At 29.5% G+C, this 10,755-nt stretch overlaps 1 protein-coding gene and 1 long non-coding RNA gene across 4 annotated transcripts in view; one reads left to right on the top strand and one right to left on the bottom strand.

Moving 5' to 3' along the window:
- The first annotated feature begins 2,954 nt into the window (after window positions 1-2,954).
- The window catches only part of LOC148231636 (clavesin-1), an 18,690-nt gene continuing 10,889 nt past the window's right edge, over window positions 2,955-10,755 (top strand). For all 3 annotated transcript variants that reach the window (XR_015810667.1, XR_015810666.1, XM_088192280.1), the window contains exon 1: window positions 2,955-3,090. The gene's annotated coding sequence lies outside the window, so the exon portion shown is untranslated. The remainder of the gene's footprint in view (window positions 3,091-10,755) is intronic.
- Window positions 8,248-10,755, bottom strand: part of LOC148231637 (uncharacterized) — a 6,806-nt gene continuing 4,298 nt past the window's right edge. The window contains exon 2 of the long non-coding RNA XR_015810668.1: window positions 8,248-10,503. This is a non-coding gene — a long non-coding RNA (uncharacterized LOC148231637). The remainder of the gene's footprint in view (window positions 10,504-10,755) is intronic.

The following is a 10,755-nucleotide window of genomic DNA, read 5'->3' as shown; positions in this document are numbered from 1 at the left end:
GTAATTATAGAATTAAAATATATTTCAGTGATTTTTATTATAAAAATTATACGTACGTTAATGTGTAAACTGGTATGTTATTAATGTAATAATTCTTATGCAATTAAGTATTTAGACTAGAGTTTTCTAATGACAAGAAATTAATAGAGAGTTAAGATAAGTTAATTGAGAGGTTACTCTTATTCTAGCATTTAACACAAATAAAAAATGAAATAGTAATATTTGCATAGCTTTTAATTTTCAAATATTATTTCAATAAATTGAAAATCACATTTTAAACAACGTGAATTATTATTGTGTTTGCTTTAATTTATATCTTAATATCTCACATTTATGTTTGTCGTTTAAAACATACTCATTGATATTTTACAAATGTTTCAAATTTATAATTTATTTATATATTTATATATACACTGACGTAGGCTATTTTTATTCTATGACAATGCATTTTTTTATTAAGATTAATGAATAAAATTATATTTATCTACAAAAAATTAAACGGAATTTCAAATTTAATATATATAAATTATTATATATAGATTATTGTGAAAAATACTGATTGATTTTTAGTTTATTTTTCGCCTATACTCATGCATCGATGATGCAAGTCAGCAAACGTTCTAAATAAGGTCAGAGAAAGTGATTTGAGATTGCGAGCTGTAAACACTTTGCGACTGCATAGTTAGGTTTGACGAAATACATATAACCTTATAATTAAAAAAAAGTTATGGCACTGAATTGAATCGATTAAAAATACGTATTACTAATATAGGAAATAATATGATTTCTCTGGATAAAAACGATTCGGTTTAGAGTTTACCCGATTTTCTAATATGATTTTTGAATTTAACAATATAAATTTACATAGAAAGCAAACGAAAGGTGTGTTTTATATATTTTGTTTACATAATCAAATCCTATTTATTTATTCAATTTTTATTTCCTCAGGATGTTATGCTTTCTTCGATATACTATAGTTAATATATTTTTTACGACCCAGACCGGTTTATTATTACATGTTTATATTCGCATAAACAATCCTAATCTGTTTTTTATATCGATTTTTTTATATTCAGTTAATAAATAAATAAATTTATAAAAACAGTTTTTTCCTATACGTTTCTAAAAAAATATTATCTTGAATATAAACTAGACAGAAATAAAAATGCAAAAATCAAATTTGAACATTATATCTATGTTATATATATAGTTTTAGGACACAGCAACAATATTTTTATAAGTTACAATTCAACGTGCATGCTAAAATTTTATTTACTAAGCCAACTTATCTCTCAGGGAAAAATAAAAAGAAGTACACAGACATCGCATCTCGCATATTGCTCCATAGTTTTTCTGCACTTTGTTTTAAAAATATAATAGCTATCCCCACCAATATTACTACGGAATTCTAATATAAGAGTATTGGTCAAAGTGTATTCAAACAGAATTTTGGTCAATAGAAGAGCGCAAAAATAATTATCACTTCTCAGAAGTCAAAAAATCACGTCAAAAGCAACAAAATTGTGTGGGTGCCACTCCCACTGCGATGGTACTGACACGATTTTATTGCTTTTGACGTGGATTTCATACTTCTGAGAAGTGATTACGCTCTCATATTGCTCAAAATTCGTTTTAGATATGCTTCATTCGATTCTCATTTACTTTAAGTTGTAATATTGTTATAAAATGTCTTAATATGAACGCTAGATAACCAAGCGTTTCTAGTGCGATTTTATTGCTTTTGACGTGGATTTTTGACCTCTTTCATATTGTTCAAAATACAGTTTTAATATGCTCATTTGATTCATAGTAAGTCGTCATATTGTTGTAAAAACTCTTAATATGAACGCTAGATAACCAAGAACAATTTTATTGATCTAAAAAAACAATCCACTGGCTGGCCAACTTTTGTTTCACCCTGCGAAAATCATTAAAAAAGGCGCTCTTCTAAATACCACTATACTATGATAAGGTGTATGGTTTTCTGTTTTAGGAAATAGCATACTCATTTTTAGTGCAATTTTTATTTTTAGTAATAAATATAATAAAATAAAATATTTTTTTTTGTGAAAAGTGAATTTTATCGATGCAAAAGTTTTTAATAACTTTTTTCAAAAATAGTTAAAATACAATAGATACGTGTTACCTTTTCGAATACTGTTTAGAACCGACGCTACTTCCTAGGAACTACAAAAAATATATTAGATACAGTATAGACATGTATCAGCTTGTGTAATATTTACGTTGATCAGTATTAAATTATTACATTTGCACACAAAATTCCTTTGATTTTAAAATCATTGATATGATTTAATCGGTTTTTACATACGATTTTACTATTTTTTATTAGTATAAACTATAAACAAATGTTGATTCATCTATTTTAAGGTACAGGAAATAATCCACGTGTAATATTGATTGTATTTGTACGGAACACTTCAATACATATAATTAAAATAATAATAATAAAACGTTGTATTGGTTTTGTATATGTTAGTATTACGCATTTAAGTCGTGCGTATGGATACGTGTGCGTATGAGAGTCTATATATATATATGCATATGGCGCTATTGCATACACTGTATAATTCGAACATTGATACTCTTATTTATGTTATATTAAAAGAGTTTGTTGACAGATTAGTTTTGATATTTTAATTATAATGAGCATTTAAAAATATTATTTTCTAGATCTCAAAGACGAAGTACTAGTCTCCGCGTTACGAGAGCAAAGGCCGAAACTGATAATATTTGTATCATATACTAGTGAGACGTACAGTGATATTTTTTGTCATTTTCATAGCAATAGCTGCATTTTTAAATTAACGCGCATATATTTTAGGTCGTCGACACAGGAAAAAGTTTTTGTTTGGCGCCGATTGTATGTAGACGTTTTCGCGTCATCTTCGCAGCGAGCACCTCCATAGACCACTCGGCCAAGTTTCCTCATCACCAGTAGCTTTCGGACTTCAGGCCGGGAGGGTACTCTGTACTGGAGCTGGAGAACCGGTACACTCGCAGCTAAAAAGTGAATTGTGTTTACCGCATCAACGGTGATATAATCACTTTTCTAAAGAGCGCTTTTCTCCGGTGAGTCTAATAGACAATACTAATATGTATTCATGTTTTTTAATCATGCAAATAAGTTACAAGATTAAAATTTATAAAAAAATACATGGCATCATTTTCATTAAAAGATTAATAAATTATTACAAGGAAAAAACAATTTTATATTAACGTTTACCAAAGTTTAATGCTAAAATATTTAAGAGAAAGAGAGAATTTTATTCATTCGATAGAGCAAGCAACACGGTTGCGAAATGAGATAGATTTTACAGAAATATTTAGTAACATCAAATGGTATTGAAAGTATAATTTTCGTTTGTTAAAATTTGGAAAAAAACAGCTTTTGCGAACACCTTGCGACATAACTTAGCAAATTGTTTGGTGTGTGAATCAATTATTCTCCAGCTATGTTTAATTATGTGTTTTATGATTATTAATTTAAGTTTAATTGACATGAGAGTGTAAATTGATTCATGAATATGAATTGTTTAGATATTTTGCATAAAATAATTGGATTTTAGTTTTTTGCTATAAACAATGGATTAGATTGTTTTTAAATTTTTTTCTACTGGAAGCTAGAACTATAATAATTTAAATATTACGTATGTTTTATAATTAAAAAGAACATATTTGTTGTACTTAATTTTTAGATTATGCTAATTAATGAATTAGAAATAGAAATAATAAATACATTTCAGTGAAGGTTATTTAATTTATAAATATGTATTTTTATAAATAAATATATCCTGTACTAAATATGAAAGATAATATATTTAATAAATAATCGAGCACGAGCGTGTTCCAGAGCAAAAACTAATCTAACCTTGCATTTTTATGGCACGAACTTTTTTTTTAAATTTACATGTGTTTGCTGTGCATGCTCAATTTATCAATGTCAAAGTGAAAGGTTATTATTATTTTAGGACGATTTCGATAGAAATACTACATCTAATGACAGTTTTGTTGACTATCACTAAGAAGCCCCAAAAAAACTCTCAGTCATATGTATGTATTTATTAGTGTGTACGCAATTATATTGTGGGTTTCATCGCAATTGCGAATGTTCAACGTAGTGATGTACCTGTCATGATCACGAATTCGAAGAAACGCTTGTTTGTGAACTTCTTTTATGCTTATTCCAATTCGTGATAATGATAGGTGTAGCACTGCCGAAATATCAGTCTTTTATTGCGATGAATACCTATGTATATGTACATAAACATGAAATATATTAATTTAAAAAAATAAAAACTTGAAGATATCTCTGTTGTGAAAGTGTTAAGACGGATAATGATATACATACATCTAGTCGATGGGCCATATTAAAACTTAGTAAGCTGGAGAGTGTATCTGTAGTCCATTGTTTAATTTTTAATTTTTATATGGGACTCTAAAGGCTATCAATAGATTCTTTGTTTAATATTTTAAGATTAATTGTTTCGAATATACAAGTGTGACTTGTTTTCGTTACATCTATGCTCCATGTGCCAAAAACTTTGTAACGCATAGAATAAATGTTTTATTGTAGTATAAACACTTAGGAACACGTTAGATTATATCCGAGTGATTCTAAGATAATCCAAATATATCCAGATTATATAAATATACTCAGTCTAGATTTAAACGAACATAAACACAGAGTTACAGGTGTTTAATTAAACAATTCTTAATAAATAACTTTATTCTATAAATTCTAGTTTTTATCTATAGTTTTTTTAATATATGTTCTAACCATGTAATTACAATCAACTACTGTGTTGCTAAAATTATTATTAATCCACTTATTAAAAAACTTGTGTAAGATTTGTATGTATATTATTCAGCATAATCCGTATAGCACTAATGTCAAGGCGTCAAGCAGAAACTTCCTATCCACTTTCGCTTTATGAATCAGAGACTCTGAGACCTAAAACGAAACGTGATCTTTCGTAATAACTGTATTATGTCGTGTACTTGTATTATGCATACGATTATAAAAAAGTATCGCGGGGAAACTGGCAATTCGGTGAAATAACCGGACGCCCGGCCTCGGTTCGATATACTACTTCCAATACACATTGCATAATAAACGAAACCGGAAAAGTTGCGTAATAGTCTCGAGAATAAATTGTATGATGGATTATATATTATTATGGCATATTTATAAAATATTAAAGGATATGCATCTAATTTGCATTAAGAAATAGTACATTTCTTTAATATTTTGAATAAAATAATGCTATATCGTCATAAGTAAAAAAAGTATGCTTATTTGCCAGGAAATATGCGTAGTTGTTATAGGATTATAGCAAACATTGTGTGCGTTTATTTGTTGAAGAATATAACCTTCGATTTTACACCTTCATAAAGAATAAAATAATTTTGCTTTGGCGTCTATTAAATTGTTTGTTTTGGTATCTTTATTTAAGTTGAGAAGAATTTAAACAAATAATAATTGTTTAACATTTCATTTAGCTTTGTCGATAATGTGGGAAGAGTATCTTTAAAATATGTATTATATATATATATTACCACAAAATGTATAATTTGAGGTAAAATTTGCTAGAAATGAAAAACGTTATTTTTTTCTAATTAAATTAAAAAAATAATAACCTATAGAATATTTTTTATAAACCATTCCAAAATATTATTGTTTTTATATAGTTATTTGACTTGTTATTTGATAAGAATAATATTGTTTATGTAATTCTTAAAATAATGCCAAATAATAGTACAGATATTCCATATTATTTTAATGTAAAAATAATATTTCTATAAAACGATTCCGATAGACCGAGGTCATTTTTTTATATTGCATGGAAGCAAAGTATGATTTTGACTTGAATTAAGACCTCGTATATATCTAATAATCAAGGTCCAATTACGGTATAATTTCAATGTATTTATTAGATAGTTTTTCGTTATTGTAGAGGGTCAAATACTATTAGAATAAACAAAAAATGCATATTGAAACATTTTTAATATAATTTATAAAGGTTCTTGAATTCTATAAAAAAAAATAGGCTGGGTAGTAATTTTTTTTATAATCTAAAAAATAAAGTAAAATATATTTTTTTTTACATTTTAGCAATAATTATATTTTTTAAATGTACGAAACGCGATGCCTTACATCATAACAAAATCGCACAAAGGATCTGGGATTTGTTGTTCCAGATTCAGTTTCAGGCAAAATTCCGTAGATGGACTACAAGTCTTTTTTTATAACATTCAGCTGTGTCAGCTGAGTCAAGGACGAGCGTTACTTATAAAATGGCAAATGATAATTAAATGTATATATGCTTAAAAATATTTTTTTGATTGCATAATAAACGGTTAATAATTGTATATTATTAAAGAACACTAAGCTATTGTACTCTTTTGGAGTACAGAGGAGATGCTTCGTTCTGTCTTACTCTTGATCGTCTGAGCAATATGATGCTTTGGGGCGGAAACAGACCATTTTATAATCGGACTATCTAATAAGACTGCATTTTGCATAGCATTTAAAACTTGCAATTTGGGTAAATGCTAGGCACTTTTCACCGAATTTCATTTGTATAAGTTAAGGCTAAGGTCTGTAACGACAGCAGACTTAACTTGTATGTGTAAAAATGCGCTATTATTAAAAATCAACACCAGCTGCAAAGTGACATCTATTGATTAAAAATTATATTGCATATGATAATTTATAATTAATTATATAGATGTCACCGATTCCAAAACATTCAGTCTGGTAATTAATACTTACTTGTCTGATTGAATTACCCAGAAGGTACAGATTTACCCCGATGTAACGCATTGGGTATATAACGGAAGATTAAAAATAAATAAATTGGCAGTACATTCTTTTGATAAAGTTTTAAAAGATGCATTTTCGAGTGGTTCTAATCCGCTCCAATAGATGATCGACACGTGCGCTTGTATTATACAAAGCCGACGTGACAAATAGACTTGTTCTGTAAGTCGAAAATTACTAACATATATTGTCGATTCTTTTTAGCAATTTTTTTGCTATAGAATTAACATATTTTTCTGCTTTCTTGTTATTGAAAGCATGTTTTTAATATTAGATAATATATACTAATCTTTTAAGAATTATATTTCGGTACAAGGCAAGTTAAAGACAATGGTTTTAAAATAAATTAACCAACTGAAGTAAGAGAATATTAATCATTTTTGGTACGACTGATATTAATAATTTAGATATGCTGGCGGTTTTATCTCGCTTTGCACTCATAATCTCGTGTTTTACAAAATAAAAAAAGTGTCTAGTGGCAAGCAGGAAGCGCGAAATTATAAGTGCAAAGCGCAATAAAGCCATCAGCAAGTTTAGATTGACAAAATCGATTAAACTAGACATAATGACCCAGCGAGTGATATGTAAATGGCTTTGGTAACGGGAAAGTTATCTTTATCTTATATTATCATGATTCTTATCTTTTAAATATGTATAACGACCATAGTTTAACATTGGATTTACTAATAATATAGCAATCATATATCTGTCTATTATTTATAATTGAATTTATGAGCGCAAGGTGCATATTTACGAGCGCAAAGCGCAAACAAATTAATTCGTAGCGCAAAAATGCAATTATGCATTTTATAACGAAATTTTAAATATTTTCTGTATGCACAATTTATTTATTTAATTAAATTAAATTATATTTGTATAATCTGGTTGATCTTAGAATGTATTGACAAAATAGATCTATAAGAGGTTGCTGATAAGGAATTGTAGAGACTCGTGACTTGTTAGAGGTGTATTTACTATGTTGATGCAATTAGTAAAAGAATATATTTTTTATTCTTTCGTTGCATCCTGACATGCGTAAGGCCAATGCGTTATAACGGGGTAAATCTGTACTGACAGTTTGAGTCAATCAGACGTTGATTTAATTAGTATTTTATTTATTCTTCCGTTGAAACCGGATATGCGTAGGGCCAAAGCGTTACAACGGGGTAAATCTGTACTGACAGACATAATGAATACATACAAGTAGATATTAAAATCATTAGCCTGAAACTCTAGTAAGCAGTGACGTCTTTATATAATTAATTATAAATTATTTTGTATGTTATAGTTTAAAATTAACAGTTTTTGTAATCTAGCTAACGTTCACATTCATACACAATATGTAAATCATACTCTCCACACAGCGAGGCGACAGTGAGTTCAATCGTGTTTAATAATAGGGTTCATGTAGATTTTTACAGGAATATTTTGAACTTGATGTAAAATCAAACGACCTATATCAAAATATAGTTTTATAGTATATAACCGCTTTTAAGGACTTGACTCATTAAGACTTTTTTTTAGAAAAAAATCGGCTAAGTTTGTTAGCCAGCATGAACAAAATATTAAAAATTAAAAAAAGTAAAGTCGGATTAAGTGCTATATTTATTAACAAAAAAAATGTACAGAAAAATTTAAAATATTTACATAAATACACCAAATATTTGCGGTCTTTGATAGAAGAAATTAATATTTTTTTGGATTTTGTACATTGGCTTTTGATTGAATATAATTTGTATAGTATATATATAAAAATATATGACACTAAAAATATATTAAAATAAAAAATGCCTAGTACAATATATGTAAATACTATTAAAATCGTTAAGTGACAATGGCAGCTCAAACTAGAGTTCGTGTGTTAAAATTTGATTAGCAGTGATATATTTAGATTGAAATTTGCAAATACGGCCGTGGTCGACCAAAAATGACTCAACGATAGACCTTTTTATCATACCTGTATAATAATGTAAAGGTATTTCAATCGGGTTTTTCTCGTTTCGCTAATTCGTGGCTCGAATAACAAAATAACATCAATTCAAGTTGTAACATAGTAATCTCAATTTTACTCGTATGTATCTAATGATTACTTGGGTTCACTTTTCTGTTCTATTGAAGGCCTCACACAATGGCTGATGATAAAGAAAGCCGTTTGAAGATGTTCAAAGTTACAACTGCATAATGACGTTGACCTTATGAGCCAAGTCATTCGCCCACGAGCTGGAGCGAAGTGGTATAGTGCAGTGCTTTGTTTGCTATCAGTTTACCTTTAGTGGTATTTGGTAACATTTATGCTTGCCAAACTATATTAATCGTCATATAAATTTTAGCTAGATGTTCCTTTAATATAATCTTTTGACCTCAAATAACTCTTAAATCGAACTATGAACAAATCTTATGAACCAAACTGTGCGTTTCACGAGCAGTAATGTCAATGTCGCTCTTTTTTTATAAATTGTTCACGTGCTGATAATTTTATGGTTTTTTTTTTCGTCTTGCATTTTCAATTTCGTTCACGGTCTAATCAATCGTTGACGTGAAAGTTGCCGCTTTAGTTGTTTTTTTCCTATTTCGTATTCTCTCCTGCGATTCGGATTTTTTCTCGGACGAAATCGTAACGATTCACAATGCGTCGTTTAGATGTGATTTTTTCATTCTGGTAAGATTCGTTATAAAATTGGCCGTTACACCAGATGATTGTTGCGTAAATATCCAAACAGCGTGGGTGCGGAGAGGAGAAAGTTTCGCGGTGGGAGAATGGCGGTCATCGTTGTGTAACGCATCAAATAATGTAATAACGATGCGCAAAAAAAGCGGGTCGTACGATGCGAGGTTAGCCGATTAAAATTTGGAGGGCATGTCTGAAAAAAAAGAAACTGGCATGATGTCATTCAGTCTGTTGCTTTTATAATTTATTAGCATCTGGGCTGGCAGGATTGGGTGAATTCGAGGTTTGCGCTCGGGAATTCGAGCTTTGCGCTCAAAAATTCGCGCACTATTCATTTACGGTTGAGCTCATTATTTAAAATATTGAAAAATAATAATATCAGTGAAGTGGTACAAATATTGAACAACGTGTTAATGAATGGTACAAACGTTTTTAAGAAGGCCGCGACGACATCGAAGATAAATAGGTGGACTACCGCAGCAACTATTGATGAGCACGTAAAAAATAATGACACTGTTTAATATTCGACATATCACTATAGAGTGTTACTGAAGAAGTTTTTAATTCGTACGGTTCATGCGAAGCAATTTTTACTGACATATTAGGCATGAAACAAGTAGCAACCAAAATTGTTCCTAAATGATTGAATTTAAAAAAAATAGCATCGTAATGAAATCGTTTAATAAAGTCGATGTAGTTGAGGCAGTCGACTCAGAATTACTCTAATGCATAATTGCATATGACAAATCATGCATGTATGGTTATAACGTCAAAACAAAGGTCATCTCAGTATAAGCGCCCCGAAGAGTCAAAAGCAAAAAGCACGTCAAGTTCGATCAAATACTAGGGTATTTTACAGTTTCTTCAATTAGCCCACTACAAATTTTTATCAGTATTCATAAATTCAGTTTTTTTAGCGTATTGCGTATTATCGCATATTGCTCCATATTTTGTCTGCACTTTGATGTTATACTATGTTTTAAAAATATGATAGCTATCCTTACCAGTGGCGTAGCTATGGTGGGGCGGAGGGGGCGGGCCGCCCGGGCGGCACTTGCTTGGGGGCGGCATATTCGCGATGGAATCGTCTAGTGTGGTTCTTAACCCTGAATATACTAAAATTTATGTAAATCTACGAATAGCAAGGGCTTAACAATAATCAATTTATTATTTTAAGAAATGCTGATTTTATGACTCTGCAAGAAAATGTATGGGGGGGGGGCGGTAATTTTAAGGATTGCCCCGG

The sequence above is a fragment of the Plectrocnemia conspersa genome, unplaced genomic scaffold, assembly GCF_051122295.1.
Source record: "Plectrocnemia conspersa isolate PC_06_02 unplaced genomic scaffold, ASM5112229v1 ptg000009l, whole genome shotgun sequence".
Classification (NCBI taxonomy): Eukaryota; Metazoa; Arthropoda; class Insecta; order Trichoptera; family Polycentropodidae; genus Plectrocnemia; species Plectrocnemia conspersa.
This window is presented reverse-complemented; position numbering and strand designations above follow the sequence as displayed.